The sequence below is a fragment of the Myripristis murdjan genome, chromosome 16 (genome assembly GCF_902150065.1).
Source record: "Myripristis murdjan chromosome 16, fMyrMur1.1, whole genome shotgun sequence".
Taxonomy (NCBI): Eukaryota; Metazoa; Chordata; class Actinopteri; order Holocentriformes; family Holocentridae; genus Myripristis; species Myripristis murdjan.
The window spans coordinates 1,817,811-1,832,111 of record NC_043995.1 but is presented as its reverse complement, the minus strand read 5'-3'; the positions used below and the strand labels follow the sequence as shown (position 1 = coordinate 1,832,111).

At 40.4% G+C, this 14,301-nt stretch overlaps 1 protein-coding gene across 3 annotated transcripts in view; it reads left to right on the top strand.

The window, feature by feature from the left end:
• Nucleotides 1-9,463: 9,463 nt before the first annotated feature.
• Nucleotides 9,464-14,301, top strand: part of tsnare1 (T-SNARE Domain Containing 1) — a 195,676-nt gene continuing 190,838 nt past the window's right edge. The window contains exons 1-3 of one of the 3 annotated variants that reach the window (XM_030071912.1): nucleotides 9,464-9,577; nucleotides 9,953-10,021; nucleotides 11,326-11,445. The gene's annotated coding sequence lies outside the window, so the exon portion shown is untranslated. Of the gene's footprint in view, nucleotides 9,691-9,952; nucleotides 10,022-11,325; nucleotides 11,446-14,301 lie in introns of all 3 variants that reach the window. The other 2 variants (XM_030071913.1, XM_030071911.1) reach the window with 2 other exon arrangements.

Sequence of the window (14,301 nt, the reverse complement as noted above, 5' to 3'; positions counted from 1 at the left end):
TTTTGTAAATAAAATTTTGCAAAGTGACATTTCATTTTACATAAAATATCAGATTGCAAATTTTAGTGCTAATTTGCATTCTCTCTCTCTCTCTGTCTCTCTGTCTCTCTTTCACAGATTAGATTATTATCATAAAAATGTCACTAAGATCAATCTCACAGCAAACAGCAGATGCCTGTCGGTTACATAAAATTTAGCAAAAGTGGAAAGCTCTAAGTGCTGCACAGCTCAACACTCTACCAAAGTTCAATTTTGCTTTAAAGTAACAATTTGTAGTAATCATAGTCACTTTGAAAGCTCACATATGAAAGTGGTGATTGTCAGAGTTCGTTCAAGCTGACACATACTGCTAAAGTGATCACAGTATATGACTGACCTGTGTAGCTGCCTTTGTAATTGTGATTTGGTCCCTTCAAAGTTCAATCCCTTTTTCATGTAGTGTGCCCATTATCCTACACCCTACCCCCATACCATCTATGTCTGAGGTAAGACTGTGCTCCGTCTTCTCTTCTTTTTACAGGAGGAGGTGAAGGTCAGATAGGAGTCAAAGCTGTTTCCTGTCCTGGACGGACACCAGGGATAACGAGGAGGAGATGACTCCATTACCGGCCTCCCTCTCCTGAAAGTCTCCTTCAGTCCAGAGCACGAGAGCAGGCAGCAGCAAATCGATGCACAAAACACAGGAATCCTGGCAAGACGAATGGGCTGCAAACAGGGAAGTGAAGTGGGAAATGGATTTTAAGTCATCCTGCAAAGCATTTGCAAGTGGCATTTAAAACAGGAAGACAGAGAAAAGGTACTAGGTCCCATCTGCTCAACTTCTGGAGGTCTATTGTAATTGCAATTATTAAAGAACATTTAGGTCTTGACACATGAGAGCTTTAATTCCTGAGTTAAACATGCATTGCTGTGTTATAGACTGAAGCTGGACTTACACCCATTTAAAGAGTCATATTAACTCAGTGGCAAGTACATAGGGAGCTGCAATCAAATTGCAAATTCACAAGATTGATAACTAATCACTTGTGCCCTTGTAAGCATTAGTAAGACATGCACGTTCCATTAGTGCAGGTATGGGAATACAAAATACATAATTCAGAAACCAAAGAGGAACATGGAATTGAGTCAGAATGTGAGAATTTAATTAAAGAGAGATCATTGCTGCCTTTTAAATTTCTGGTTATCTTACTGTAAATGTGACCAGAGGCACAATACTAAGATTAAGAGGCTCACTTATATAATGTGAGAGGTTTATGGCAGAAAATTGCAAGTGCATGTCCAAGGATTTTCTTCTTAAAGATAACCTGCAATTAGTCTCCGGTCTGATGGGAGGCATCCCACTTGCCCTTCTGTTGCAGCAATTAATTGAATCAATATTGATATTCATTTTTTGGAGCAATTCATCTTTCTTCACTTCTCGCTATAGCCAAAATGTTCTCAATGAATTGATCTCAGTTTTTTTTTTAATTGAATCACAGTCACAAGGACTGCTGAGTACTACAAGATTGCCAGAGAAAGCAGAAATGTGATGGAAAATAAACCATCCTGCTGTAGAGCTCTTTTAGTGATCGATGCTTTCTGTGGTAATGTGTGAATGCTTTGCTTCCTCAATGAAGAATTCAAAGTGGTGTGAAGAAGGAAGGCTGACAGGTGTGTTTTCTTAAAGCAGCAAAAAAAAAAACAAAAAAAAAAACATCAAAATATTAATGTAAATAATACTGTGCGTTTGTGCACCCCTCTGTGTATGTGTGTTCATTTGTGTTTGCACTTCTTATCATGGACCACAGAAGTGATTGCATGTGATTCTGACATTATTAACATTAGAAAGGCTAAGCCGCCATCATCTGACTGATGTTTGAATTCCATTATGGAAATAACCGATTTCAAAGTGTCCGCCCATGACTACTCCTAGACCCACACTGGTGCAATCCAGTGTTGAAAATTTTTAAAATCATGCAACACTGAAGATAAAGTCCAACATGGAGGCTCCCACTGATGCAAAATTGAAAAACAAAACAAAACAACATATATTTACATGAAAAAGTTATGTGCTCAAAATGAAGAAAAAGTTTCTTTTCACACCACAGCCCAGTCGCCAGCAAAAAATGTTGGCATGTTGGCATGTCTCTGCAAACCAAGGACCCATTAATCCAAGGATTGGATTGAAAGTGAGGGGGAAAAAAACAGGCAGAGAAGTGATAAGAGCAGCTAAATGTAAATTTATTTGAAAATAAGAATCCAAGGTTAATCTTAGCCAAATTGCCAGGAAAAAATGTTGGCATTTTACATTTCTGTATACCAAGGATACATAGAAATGACTGAAGTTCAGGTTTTGTGACGTAGTATGAAGCAAGCGAAAAACACAATGTTAGGAGGCAGATGGGTTGGTGGATGGCACTATCAGCTGGACATCAGCCTCCTTCTGCAGGCCATCTTTCTCCTCCTTTCAAGTAAGAGCCTTGTTTGTTTTTAGGTAACCAGCTAATGGTAGCTAGCTAATATGAACGCAACCATAATCCACCCATGACCTTTTCCCTAACCTGAACCAAGTAGTTTTAGTGGCTAATGAAACTAACGAAGCAAACAGAAGTGGCTAAAGTCAGCTCTCAAACAAAAGAAAGTAAAACACCTGTAATATAAAGAGTAATCAAAGGAATTCATGAGGGACTAGTTACCTGCAGCCAGCCAGAGAACAATGCATAAAGATCCTAACCAGTGATTATACCCAGTGCTAACACTGCATCATGCAATGCAGAGTGTGGGTACCCAATCAAAGCCTGGACAGGCTGGGTTTGGACAAAAATGTAGAAAATATGTTCAGGTTTGGGTTAGGTCCAGTCACCTTGGCGTTATTTTAGTGAAAAGCTGAAAAACAGCTTCTACCTCACTGCAGTAAATGCACTCAATGCTGCTAAGGGACAGTGCAATTAATTGTGAATTTGTGCCTGTGCGTTTCTACTGTTTACTGTTTTTTTTTTTTTTTTTTTTCTATTTATTATGTGTTTTGTTTGTTTGTCCTTTTTTTTTTTTTTTTTTTTTTTTTTTTTACAATGTTTTTTAATGTTGAATGAATGATTACCATTAGGGATTGCACTTTTAATTTCGTTGTACATTGTATAGTGACAATAAAGACATTCTATTCTATTCTATTCTCTTCTAAAAATGATGGACCTACAGTCTACTCTGGGCAACTTCCTGAATAGTGCTGGAGTGATGATGCTGAAGGCAACACGCAGGCTATTTCAGGTGGTAACTGTAATCTAGAGAGGGAGGACAAGCAAACCTCAGGCTCCGGTTGGGTCCGGACACAAAAAAAAGTCTGCCTGTTGGGTTGGGGTCGGCTCAGTTACTGTGCTCTTGGGTTCAGGTTGGGTTTGGACACAAATATGTGGCCTGATCCGCACTGCAGGTACGTGCAGGTATCTACTGTTGTAACTTAGCTGTCTTATTATTTTTGGCAGGGTGAGATTAACATCAAGCCATGAAAGCATTCCAGTATGACTGATGTGACACACAGGTAGAGGGGCAGGCCGACAGCTCTTTAAAATGCAGGCTAACAAATAATGACAACCAACTCAAAGTTCATTTTTATTGAAGTGAAAACAGACTTACTGCGAACTAGCAAGAACATTGGATATCTGGCCAACAAACCCATTTTGTGCTCTTCATTTGAACAAAGCATCAACACTTATCAAAAAGTAAATTCACTTCAAATCATTCAGTGTGAGTGTTGCCAGTGAATTCCATTACACATGAACACTGTGTAGGGCTGTGTTAAAGCTCCATGTGTGTTTGGGTTAGGCTGTTAACTACATGGGGTTCATAGCCAGAGGCAATTTACTGGCAGGCAAGGCAGGCAACTGCTTGGGGCAACTATTTTTTGAGGGCCCACACTTTTGGGTCTACTCTGTTGTTTGAAAACTCTTAGGGGCCCTTTCTTGCGTCTGTAGTTTGAAAAGGATCCTGCAGCGATGTTGGAAACCCTCGGATCTGAGTGCAACTTGCGGGAGTTTGTTTTGAAAAGTGTCCAGTGTCAAAATGAGTGGTAGCAAGAAAAGGAAAACACAAAAGAAGAGAGGAGGAAGAGGAGAGGAGAAAGCAGGACAGGGGTAAGTGGAGCATGAAATGCCAATTAAGGATGATTAAACGTAACCATAGCATGCTAGGATCTCTGCTGCATTAACAGGATATTTGACTTGGTGACATGGTGACATACATATTTAGCAAGCTGGTCTAACCCAGCTTGCTAGATAAAATATTGGGATTTTGCAATGCACTGGCTTTGCATTTACTGGAGTTCATTACATTGCAAGATGAATTAGAAAAGTCACATTAGAAAGGGCCTGTTGGCTATAAGATTGCCTTCCCTATATTCAGATTCTGAGTACGCCATAGTAGACTTACAAGCCACTCCTGACATAATGTACTTGTATTATACAAGTACATTATACCAGTAGTGGCTTGTTAATAAAGACCTGTAACAGTCAGTCATAATATTTCATTGAGAAAAGTTGATTGGCTAAATATTGAGGCTGTACTTTTTTTAAACTCTTGTGTTGTGTCATATTAGAGTCATTGTAGAGGGGGAAAATGAAGCCAGGGGAGGGGCATAATATTCAGAGAAAAAAAAAAAACTTGGCCAAGGAAGCACATGTGTTGACTGTGTGAGGTTCAAATTCTACTTTGACATGGGATTTAGGAACAAGGAAATGCTGCTGATTTGAGCCCAGAATCACAAGATTGTTATCTTCTGAATCGGCTAAAGTCACAGCAACGTCTCTTCAAAGTCCACATGCTGATGATAATGATGTGATTCTGGGCTCAGACCAGCAGGATTTCCTTTTGACTGAATCCCACAGGAGGAGAACAACTAGTTTCACTGTCTTTTTGTGTAAATTTGTGACTTTATAATCTCAGAATTTTTGAGGGTTTTTTTTTCTCATAAAATTGCAACTTTAATCTCAGAATTTCTGAGGTTTTTCCTAAAGTTTGTGACTTTATAATTTCAGAATTATTTGAGTTATTTTCTCATAAATTTGTGAGTTTTTTCTTGTAAATTTACCTCTTTAATGATGTTTTTTTTTTTTCAGAATACTACCCCATCTCCCTGGCTCCATATTTTTTTTTCTTACAGTGGCCCTAATATGCTGTCGGATTTTAGTCTGTCGAGTTTTAGCCCTTTATTACTATTATTATTGTTGTTGTTGTTCTTTAATTTAATTATTGAGTTATATTCAGTTATTATTTATGTTTTTTGTTTGTTTGTTTTTTTACTTTTTGTAAGGTATCAAATTATTATTATCAAACAGCACTGTGTGCTGTTTGGAAAAGTTGTTTGATGTGGTAAAATTATGGCATGTACTGGCTGTCAGAAGGGCCCATTTTTTCCTACCTCAGGCCCCATCAGTGCCTAGAATGGCCTCTGTTACCGGCAATCTGAGACAAAATAATATTCAAATTATGAGTCATTTTTTCACAAAAAAAGTCAGTTGAAAAAATTTGACGAGAGCACGTAACTCCTTAGTTTGGATGATGTTACTGACTATACCTAGACAAAGCAAATAGCCATAGAATTTCACAATGTAAAAAAAAAAAAAAAAAAAAAAAAATACACAATAAAAAAAGATCAGTCCCTCAGTAGAATGCTTCATTCCTGTGTGTGTACAGAAAACAAACATAAAAGGCATACATATGTGTGTGCGTATATATATGTATGTGTGTATATACATATGCATATACACACACATACATACATATACATACATACACACACACACACACACACACACACACACCTCACAATAAGTCACAAAAATGGTGTGCATGTGTGCAAATGAGATCCAGATTTCATTTATAAGTGATACCTGAGTACAGACTAATAAATAAATAACATGGTAAAATAATAAAACAATGACAAAATTATAATAAAATAATGCTTTAAATATTCCTTCATACAAACAAGCATAAAAGCATAAAATAATGAATAAATGTATTTTATGTACAGAGCAAATAATAACAATAATAATAATAATAAATTAATTAATTAAAAATACAGGCATATAATGTGAAACAGTCACACTTAAAATCAATCAAACCTCAAACTAAATTTCAGTGTCATTTATCTCTGTAAATTATTCTAAACAAATGGAGCAAACTATCTGAAAGCTGGCTGTGGAAGACTGGTATTAACTGCAGGAACATAGTGCATTCTTGTGCTACATAATGCATTTTTTGTTGTGTTGTTTCTGTGAATACAATACATGTGAGTAGCCGACATTATTTCAAAATTATGCAAGGAAACAGCAGATATGACTATATTTTTCCTCTCCAGCTGACAGTCTTTTTCTTGGACCCTCCAAAGCACACAGGAAGTAGATTCCATCAGATTCCTGATGGAAGCAGTAATGGCATGTTTATTGAGGTGAAGTTCACCTCAGTCTGGGAAATATGACTCAAACTTTTTAAATCCTTTTCCCTCTTTGGTCTCGATGTGCATGCTGTGTCGGAGTGAAGTGTCTGTGTTGAGAGGTTGAAATATGACTAATAGACCCATGCAGATCAAGCTCTGTGAAGAATCAGCTCAAATGCAGCCGCTTGGATTACACAGCGCTCATGCTGTTCACACTCGCAATTTTTGCTCAAAGCTGTCTCCATTTTCCTAATTACGGGTTCCGCTCTGCCTGTCTGCTCATGTGTGCATGCGCCTGTGTGTGTGTGTCTACATCTGCCTGTGCATGGAAATAAGTATATACGCTGCATGCCTACAAGTGTGCGTGCTACACATTTCAAAATGGAAAAAGCATAATCTGTTTCGTCAGATTACCTTTCTCTCCTGGGCGCTTAAGTATATTGTCACATGAAGTTATTTTCAATTTGTGGATCTACTGTAGAGAGGGAGATCCAGTACGTGGGCAGTGGAAGGCATGAGGATACGACAAGAGCCAGACTTGCTTTGCTCTCTAATGTTTGGATCTGGAGTTTCTTTTCTTAGACAGGAGTAAAACAGCAGGCGACACGCTGCTCGCATTTAACTTATGTATTATTAGCAACCTTCTCATGCGTGAAACACTCATAAAGTTTTCATTTTTGTTCATCTAACAAAAGTTGGAAAAGGAGGAGGTTATTCATTATTAAAGAAGGCAAAGTTTGCTATTTAAGACAATTCAAAGCACAAGCACCTATGCATTAAACACACCCTCACATTGCAAGGAGAGCTGGTATTTTTCAGCCCAAGCTGTAGTAAAGTGGGAGTGAATGCTCAGGCTTAAATAGTGCCCCACCTAATTTTGCATAGTACAAGTAAGACAATAATACCAAATACCCCCCCCCCCCCCTCATCACCACCACACACACACACACACACACTACAGGCCACTAGAAGCGCCCCCCTCATAGAGCCCGCCAGGCTGTGCACAGCACCTTTTCAGCAAGCAGGGGCACCAGCTCCTGCACAAATACCTCTTTTGGAAAAATACTTTTTATATGGACAAAATCTTGTTTGAATAAAAAAGCCACTGGCCGCCATCAGGCGAGCCGGCCGCGGCACCGGTCGGCATCAGGTGGGCCGGCCGCGGCACTGGTCGGCATCAGGCCGGTGCGCGGCCGGCCGCGCCCACCCGGCCAAGTCTGCCGGATCTGACAGGTGAGCGGCGCACACATACTGCCATATACCTTTCATTATAAATCAACTGTTCATATGCGGCTGCAGCAGCACAACGGACAATGACACAGTCAACATGGTTGATTATTGACTGCGCAATGCAGCCATTCGCCGGTAATCGCGGCATCAGACGAGCCTAGTATTTGCTTAGACCCCCAATATTAGGCGAGGGCGTTTTTTCAGGTCATTTTCAATGGAAAAATATCGTCTTATATTCGGATGAATACGGTAATAGAAAACTGCTTTGCAGCGCTGATTTTTTTTTTTTTTCGATCGTGCCGCCCCCCACGTGACATGAAAAAATGCTGCCCGGGCGGTTGCCCGCTTCGCCCATGCCTAAAACCGCTACTGTTCTGTAATGTTATTCAAACAAGGATAACAAGAATAGTGCGAGAAGTGGTGATAATGTTGATATCCAATGCATAACTGAGAAAAGTTGTGAACATGTTATTTCAGCCAACCAGCGTCTTGCTATTGTAGTAGTCCCGCCCACCTGCCGCGGTGGGTAGCAGTGTGTGTGTGCTCCGGGAGGTGTGGTTTAGAGCAGTGTTTCCCAACCTTTTTTGTCTTGTGTACCCCCTGAGCCTTTTTGTCAGACCATGAGTACCCCCTCACTCATACGTTATACTCATTTGTTATAAGTTATGTTATGTTATGAAATGTTTCCATGCAGGGGCGAAAATCCCATTTCATTATTGGGGGGTGGGGAGTGGGGGATAAACAGCAAAATTTCAGAGAGTAATTCTTGGGGGAGACATGAAAAAATTGCTGTCTGGCACGATTGTACATCTCCCTCTGAACTCTCTTATGCTCCATTGAAATTTGCAGTACAGTGCTGAGCACTCAGTATGTTCATATGTTTTAAATAATGCTATTAAGAACAATAATCCTCTAACCAAATTTCTTTACTCACTGTTCTATTTCCAATACAGTCCATCAAAGTAGGAGAACTAGAAACTCAAAATAAGCTCTAAAACTAGAGGAAATACCTTGAATAATCTAACTACATCAAACTATTCTTCAAAAAACAGATTTATTGTAGTGTCAACAAAAAACAAAGCAAGATATGGCATCAAATAGTGACATACAGTATATGTTTGAGCTGTACACTGTCCCTTTTAGATCAAATAAGAAAATTAAATGGAACTATGCCACAAAATAATGCAGTTTAAAATGCAAAAAATAGATATCTATCTGGAGACAAACTCAAAATATCAGTAAAATATGAACTATTTCTGACATTAATATCCTGACAGACTTATTGAAAGAATAAAAAGCTCAGTATCTGCTCCTCCTGTGGTCTGTCCTCTCTCTCCCTCACTGTCCTGCACTCCCTTCAGCTTGGAAACAGTCATTAGCTATTAGCTTAAACAGAGAGCTGAAAGAGGCAGGTTTTGGACCAAGCAGGGGAAAATATCGCTTTTCATATTACAGCCTTGTGCTTGGTGAACAAGTGGTGTGATAAATGACTCACTGGCTTTCACTTGAGGAGGTTTTCTTGCTAGTTCTCATCAGGCTGCTGCCTCTCAGGCTGATGGACTGAAAGTTACCGAGCTGCCGCTCTGCCGGCAGCAGGATGCGGACCAAACCACTTTGAGGCATGGGGGCAGGTCATAACATTTTAACACTTAAAAACACACTATTTTACATTTATAATTAGCACCGCTTGCATTGTGCTTTCATTGAATATTACTATATTATTCAAAATGTATGTATGGAGGGGTCTTTGCCCCCCCGACCCCCCCGGGATTTCCGCCTATGTTTCCACGTACCCCCTGCAATGTGCTCGCGTACCCCTAGGGGTACGCATACCCCCGGTTGGGAAACACTGGTTTAGGGAACCACAGAGCAGCGTTTAGAGTGGAGTTGATATAGAAGTTAACGAAGTGAAGCAGAGGAACGGAAGATAACCAGGAGGTACAACTGAGAGGGATGTTTCTGCACTCTATAAAAAAACGTCAGCGGGCAGTCGCTGGACGTACATAAGAGCAGAGAATCTCTAATATATCCGTAGACGGGCTCTGATAAGAGTGAGTTAGTCCATTCTGTTGTTGTTTTGCTGCTAGCTAGCCGACTGCTGCTCGCGCTAGCTCAGGACCGCCTGTGCTTTCCCGCTCACTACTTTACCTCATGAACCGCTTCAGGAGGCCAGCTAATACAAACAATCGATGAACCGTTTGTTTTATTGTAGTTCTATCCAAAGTGACGACTAACTCGTGATATGATTTGGACAGTAAGAAAGAGACAGTGAAGTTACGTTTGACTCATTGACTGTACTGTATGTTTCCTCAGATTCCTCATGGCTGTACTGCCTGAACGCCCCCATGTTGTGCCTGGTCGGCCTTCCGCCCCCAGAAACCGGTGAGTGTGATCATTTTGTTCAGTGCAATTTTATTTTATTGGGTGTTTACCAAGTCATGGTACTGAATTGTTTACAAAGCCTGTTGTTTACACAGTTTATTAGTTACAGTTATTCCATGAATGGAAATAATTTTTGTTGATTTCTGTGGCATCTAAAGGTCTGATCTATAACTTGCCTTGCTAAAGGGCAAGTGCAAAAAGGCCATGTTAATACAGATTGCATGATGTTAACTACACACAAAATAGATACATAATCAGGACTCGAAATACCCACCATCAACCTGCAATTTGCAGAATTTTTTTCAAGATTGCAGGAAAAAATAAAAACAACTTGCATTTTTGCAGGCAACAAAAAAGTCCAGGTAATTCTGACCATTTCCACCCAATCTGGCTTGTAAAAGGTCCAATAAAGAATAAAGATGGTTATAAACAGTTTTCAGTGTAATTTCTTTTTAATAAAATCTGCAAATACCCATAAAATATTTGGTGTGGAAGAAGCAGGTAGCGCTCTGTTCGCTTCTGTGTAGTCAGCACACCAAATATGGAAGAAGCCACCAAACTCAACATAAATGCATTGTAGTTGGCGAACATCGGAGCCCTTCGGAAACTAGCGGCCAGAAAAAAAAGTCCTGAATTTCCAGAAGCCACAGCCACTGTATCGTTGCCGGACATTTCCACTGAGGAAGAGTCTGAAGGTTCTGGTGTGGTTCCTCGAGAAGAGGACTCGGTGGCAATGGGTGCTTCGTTGCAGGAGCCACAAGTGGGCCATCCCGGGCCCAAGGAACCACGCCAGAACCCCCCAAGTTGTTCTCAGTGGATACATGACATGTAGAAGATAATGCAACTCTCAGATCTTAGTTTCAAAGGGTGAGCAATAAAGCCCTGTGCATACAGAATAATTCTGTTTTTGTTTCAGTTAACATATCATGTTGATTCAGTCAGTAGCAGACCAATATTGTTTTCAGAGCATCAGAATGTTTATTTAGAGCACGGAATGACCAGAATATGCTTTGAGATTTGAAATAATCAATCTTTAGTTTACACAATGTAAACGACATTCTTAAGATGTACAAAGCCATGTATGATGCTGTTGTTAGCTTTGCCAGGCTAGGTAGGTTATAGAAGGGCAGGAATAACAGCTTGGGTATTTGCAGAAACTTTTTCCAGATTGCAGAAAAAAAATTGACTTGCAACTTGCAATTTTGCTGAAAACAGAAAAAAAGTATTTCGAGCCCTGATAATTGATACTCATGATAGTTTTCTGAGCCTGTCTGTTTTTTCTTTTGGTTGGTTTTGTGCCTTAGACCGTGCAGTGCTGTAGATGTGGTGCTGTCCCACCTGGATCTAGAACAGGGAGACAGAAGCTTAAGATTTCCAGTGGCTCCAGGACAGGTCCTGCTGCACCCCGCCGTGTGGTAGGCCCAGTATGTGCAGACACCCTCACCCCTCACACCCTCAGCCCTGTCATTGGTGTTACATTTTGGATAGTTATAAATTGTTTGTATATATTCTTATATTTATATAGTTGTAATGTTGCGATTATTCATTTGTGCTTTTCTAAATATGTGAATAAAAATAGTACAGAATGGTGCTTCTTTTTTGTTGGGGGAATGGAACGGGCTGTTCTCCCAGGGCGCCACACAAGCTAGCCCTGCCACTGGTTTAATTGAACCATGGCAGGCCAATTTGACCTCTACGCTACGACCTTCGAAAAGGGGTTTTTCAGAGTTTTTCAGCAGGAACTTGCTTAAAACAGCTCTTAATTTCTGTGTTGGTTCCCACAGAAACGATGAAAGGATCTTCTTATCATGGTATGTCTCATACATTTTCAGCCTGACCTGGGCTGTGCTAGGCGAAATTAGCTGTCCTTCTAACTGCTTAGCAAGAAAAGCAGGGCTCAGTACAGGGCCAGGTCACGTTACAGATTTACAGGTCACGTTACGTTAGCATAGCCTCCAACCATGATGTTAACTCTTGATGTGGTAAAAAAAAAATCAACATTTTATGCATCCAACACAGTAACCTACTTTCAGCCATACAAAGGAGTGCTCATGAATGTTAATTAATATTCATTTTTTAAAGGCAGCAGCATACACTGAAAACACCTCAGAACCTACAGAAACTTCATGCACATCTGGGGAGAAAGTATTGCTTGTCAGAGGGCAGCGTTCACTAAGCTTCAGTTGACTGGCCTGTATTTGGAGGACAAGACTTAAAATCAACAATTGTTCAAAATGTGGTTTTATTTAACATATAGTAATACATAGCCCTGTATATATCTGCACAGTATTGCTACTGAGTTCAAAATAAGCATCCTATGGGACTATTTTGAAGTGCTAGGTTTCTCGCAAGCTAAGCTGAACAACAGCAATCAACATGTTAATACAGCCTGGGTTGAAAAATAGCAAACCTATCTTCTAAACACACATCCATGCATGCACACTTTCCTCCTGCTTCCCACATACAATTTTCACCCACACATTCACATAGAAACCCAGACACACACACACACACACACACACACACACACAGATGCACACACAGACACCCAAAGGCTTGAATTTGCTCACTCAGAGAAAACCAGACATATTTTCACCCTAGTTTCAAGTTTTTTTTTTTTTTTTTTTCCATTTCACCCCGTCGCCCTGGCAGGATATTCCAGCTTCGCCTCTCTCTGGACCTAATCCATTATCAGACGCCTACGGAAACAATATCCCAGTAAGGAGGGCTGTTATCCTGGGTCTAGGCTGTCTCTAGAGAATGCTCAGACCCCCTCAGTTTTAGTCGTATGACTCCCCACCCCACCCCTCCCTTGATCATGTAAATCATCAGTGTCAGTGCTGGCACCCCACCGCAATAGACTAAATGGCTTTCATTTTAATTCTTTTTAATTAATGTCATCTAATTCCCTCCTGCCCCATTTCTTAATGGCATCAGCATTCTTTGGGAGAATCACAAAGTAACCGCCGCCAGTGGGAACATTTGACCCTTGGGCTCATTGAAAAATTAAAACCTGGAGGGAGAAGCAGCTTGCTGGGAACAGAACATAGCCAGCAACAGCTTTCAAGTACACAGTGAAAGTTTAGAGCAGGGTTTTCAACCTTTTTCAATACAACAACAACCCCCAAATAAATTTGCATGTAGCCAGGGACCTTCCATTTGATAAGCTGTGCCATAAAAAAAACATCTAAAAAATGCTGAAATCTCTAATCAGAATAGTCATCCTATTCTGGAGCCATTTAGGGGTGAAAAATGCTTTTCCTCTCTCTCTGGGTATGCAGCCAGTCAACACCATCAGCCTCAATGTTAGTGGAAATCTGAAATTGTTGTCACTTTACAACCATCAATTTCATTTCAGCTTATGATTATGCCCTCATTATAAATATTAGGCTGTGTAAAAATAAGATTAGCATAATAGTCCAATTCCTCATGTACATATTTGGAATCAAATGTAGTGATCATTTTATAGCAATTAGCCCCATATATTCTACTCTGTTTAGCAAGTGCTCTGCCCTGCCCCCAATGGCCAAAAGACTGTACTGCACTTTTTCTTTCTGTCTCAGCAGTCAGCGGCTGAGGTTCAGCTTTATCTCTCTACAGGCTTTGGTTAGATTCCAGCCCATTCTCAATACTGCAGCTTTGCCACGCCCTTCTGCATCTGATACCTATGCCAAAGTCACCATTCGCCATCAAATTGTGATGTAGTGTACAGAGCAAGAAAGTCCGCAAAGGCAGGTGGCCAGGGTGGATGGTGGGCATTTAAGCCACAGAACCGTCACTCATAAAACCTGAGTTTGATTCTGGTTCCCAGCGAGACACGTCATACACTGCCAGTCAAACGTTTGGACACACCTTCTCATTCAATGTTTTTTCTTTATTTTCATGACTATTTACATTGTAGATTCTCACTGGAGGCAAAACTATGAATGGCTATGAAATAGCCACCCTTTGAGGGGTCATTTGGGTCATTCACGGATAATTCTGATAATTGACATTTCTCTGGGCCATTCGGAATCTCAGCTCTGGTGTCTGTGTGATGATGTTTGCTTGAAGCACGCAGCGCCAGCTGAGCTCAAAGGGCAGGGCCTTGTTTGGAAGAGATGCCTGGCTTCAGAGTCTGATGGAAAGTTTTAGCATTACTTTGAAGGAACCACCTTAATAAAGGCTAAATAAAAATAAATAAAATAAACCTTACGTTAAATTAGACCTTGCATAACGTTATGCTTCGAGCAAAATGGCTAACGTTAGCTAGCAAGACAAGCGGGCCATATGATGCTGGA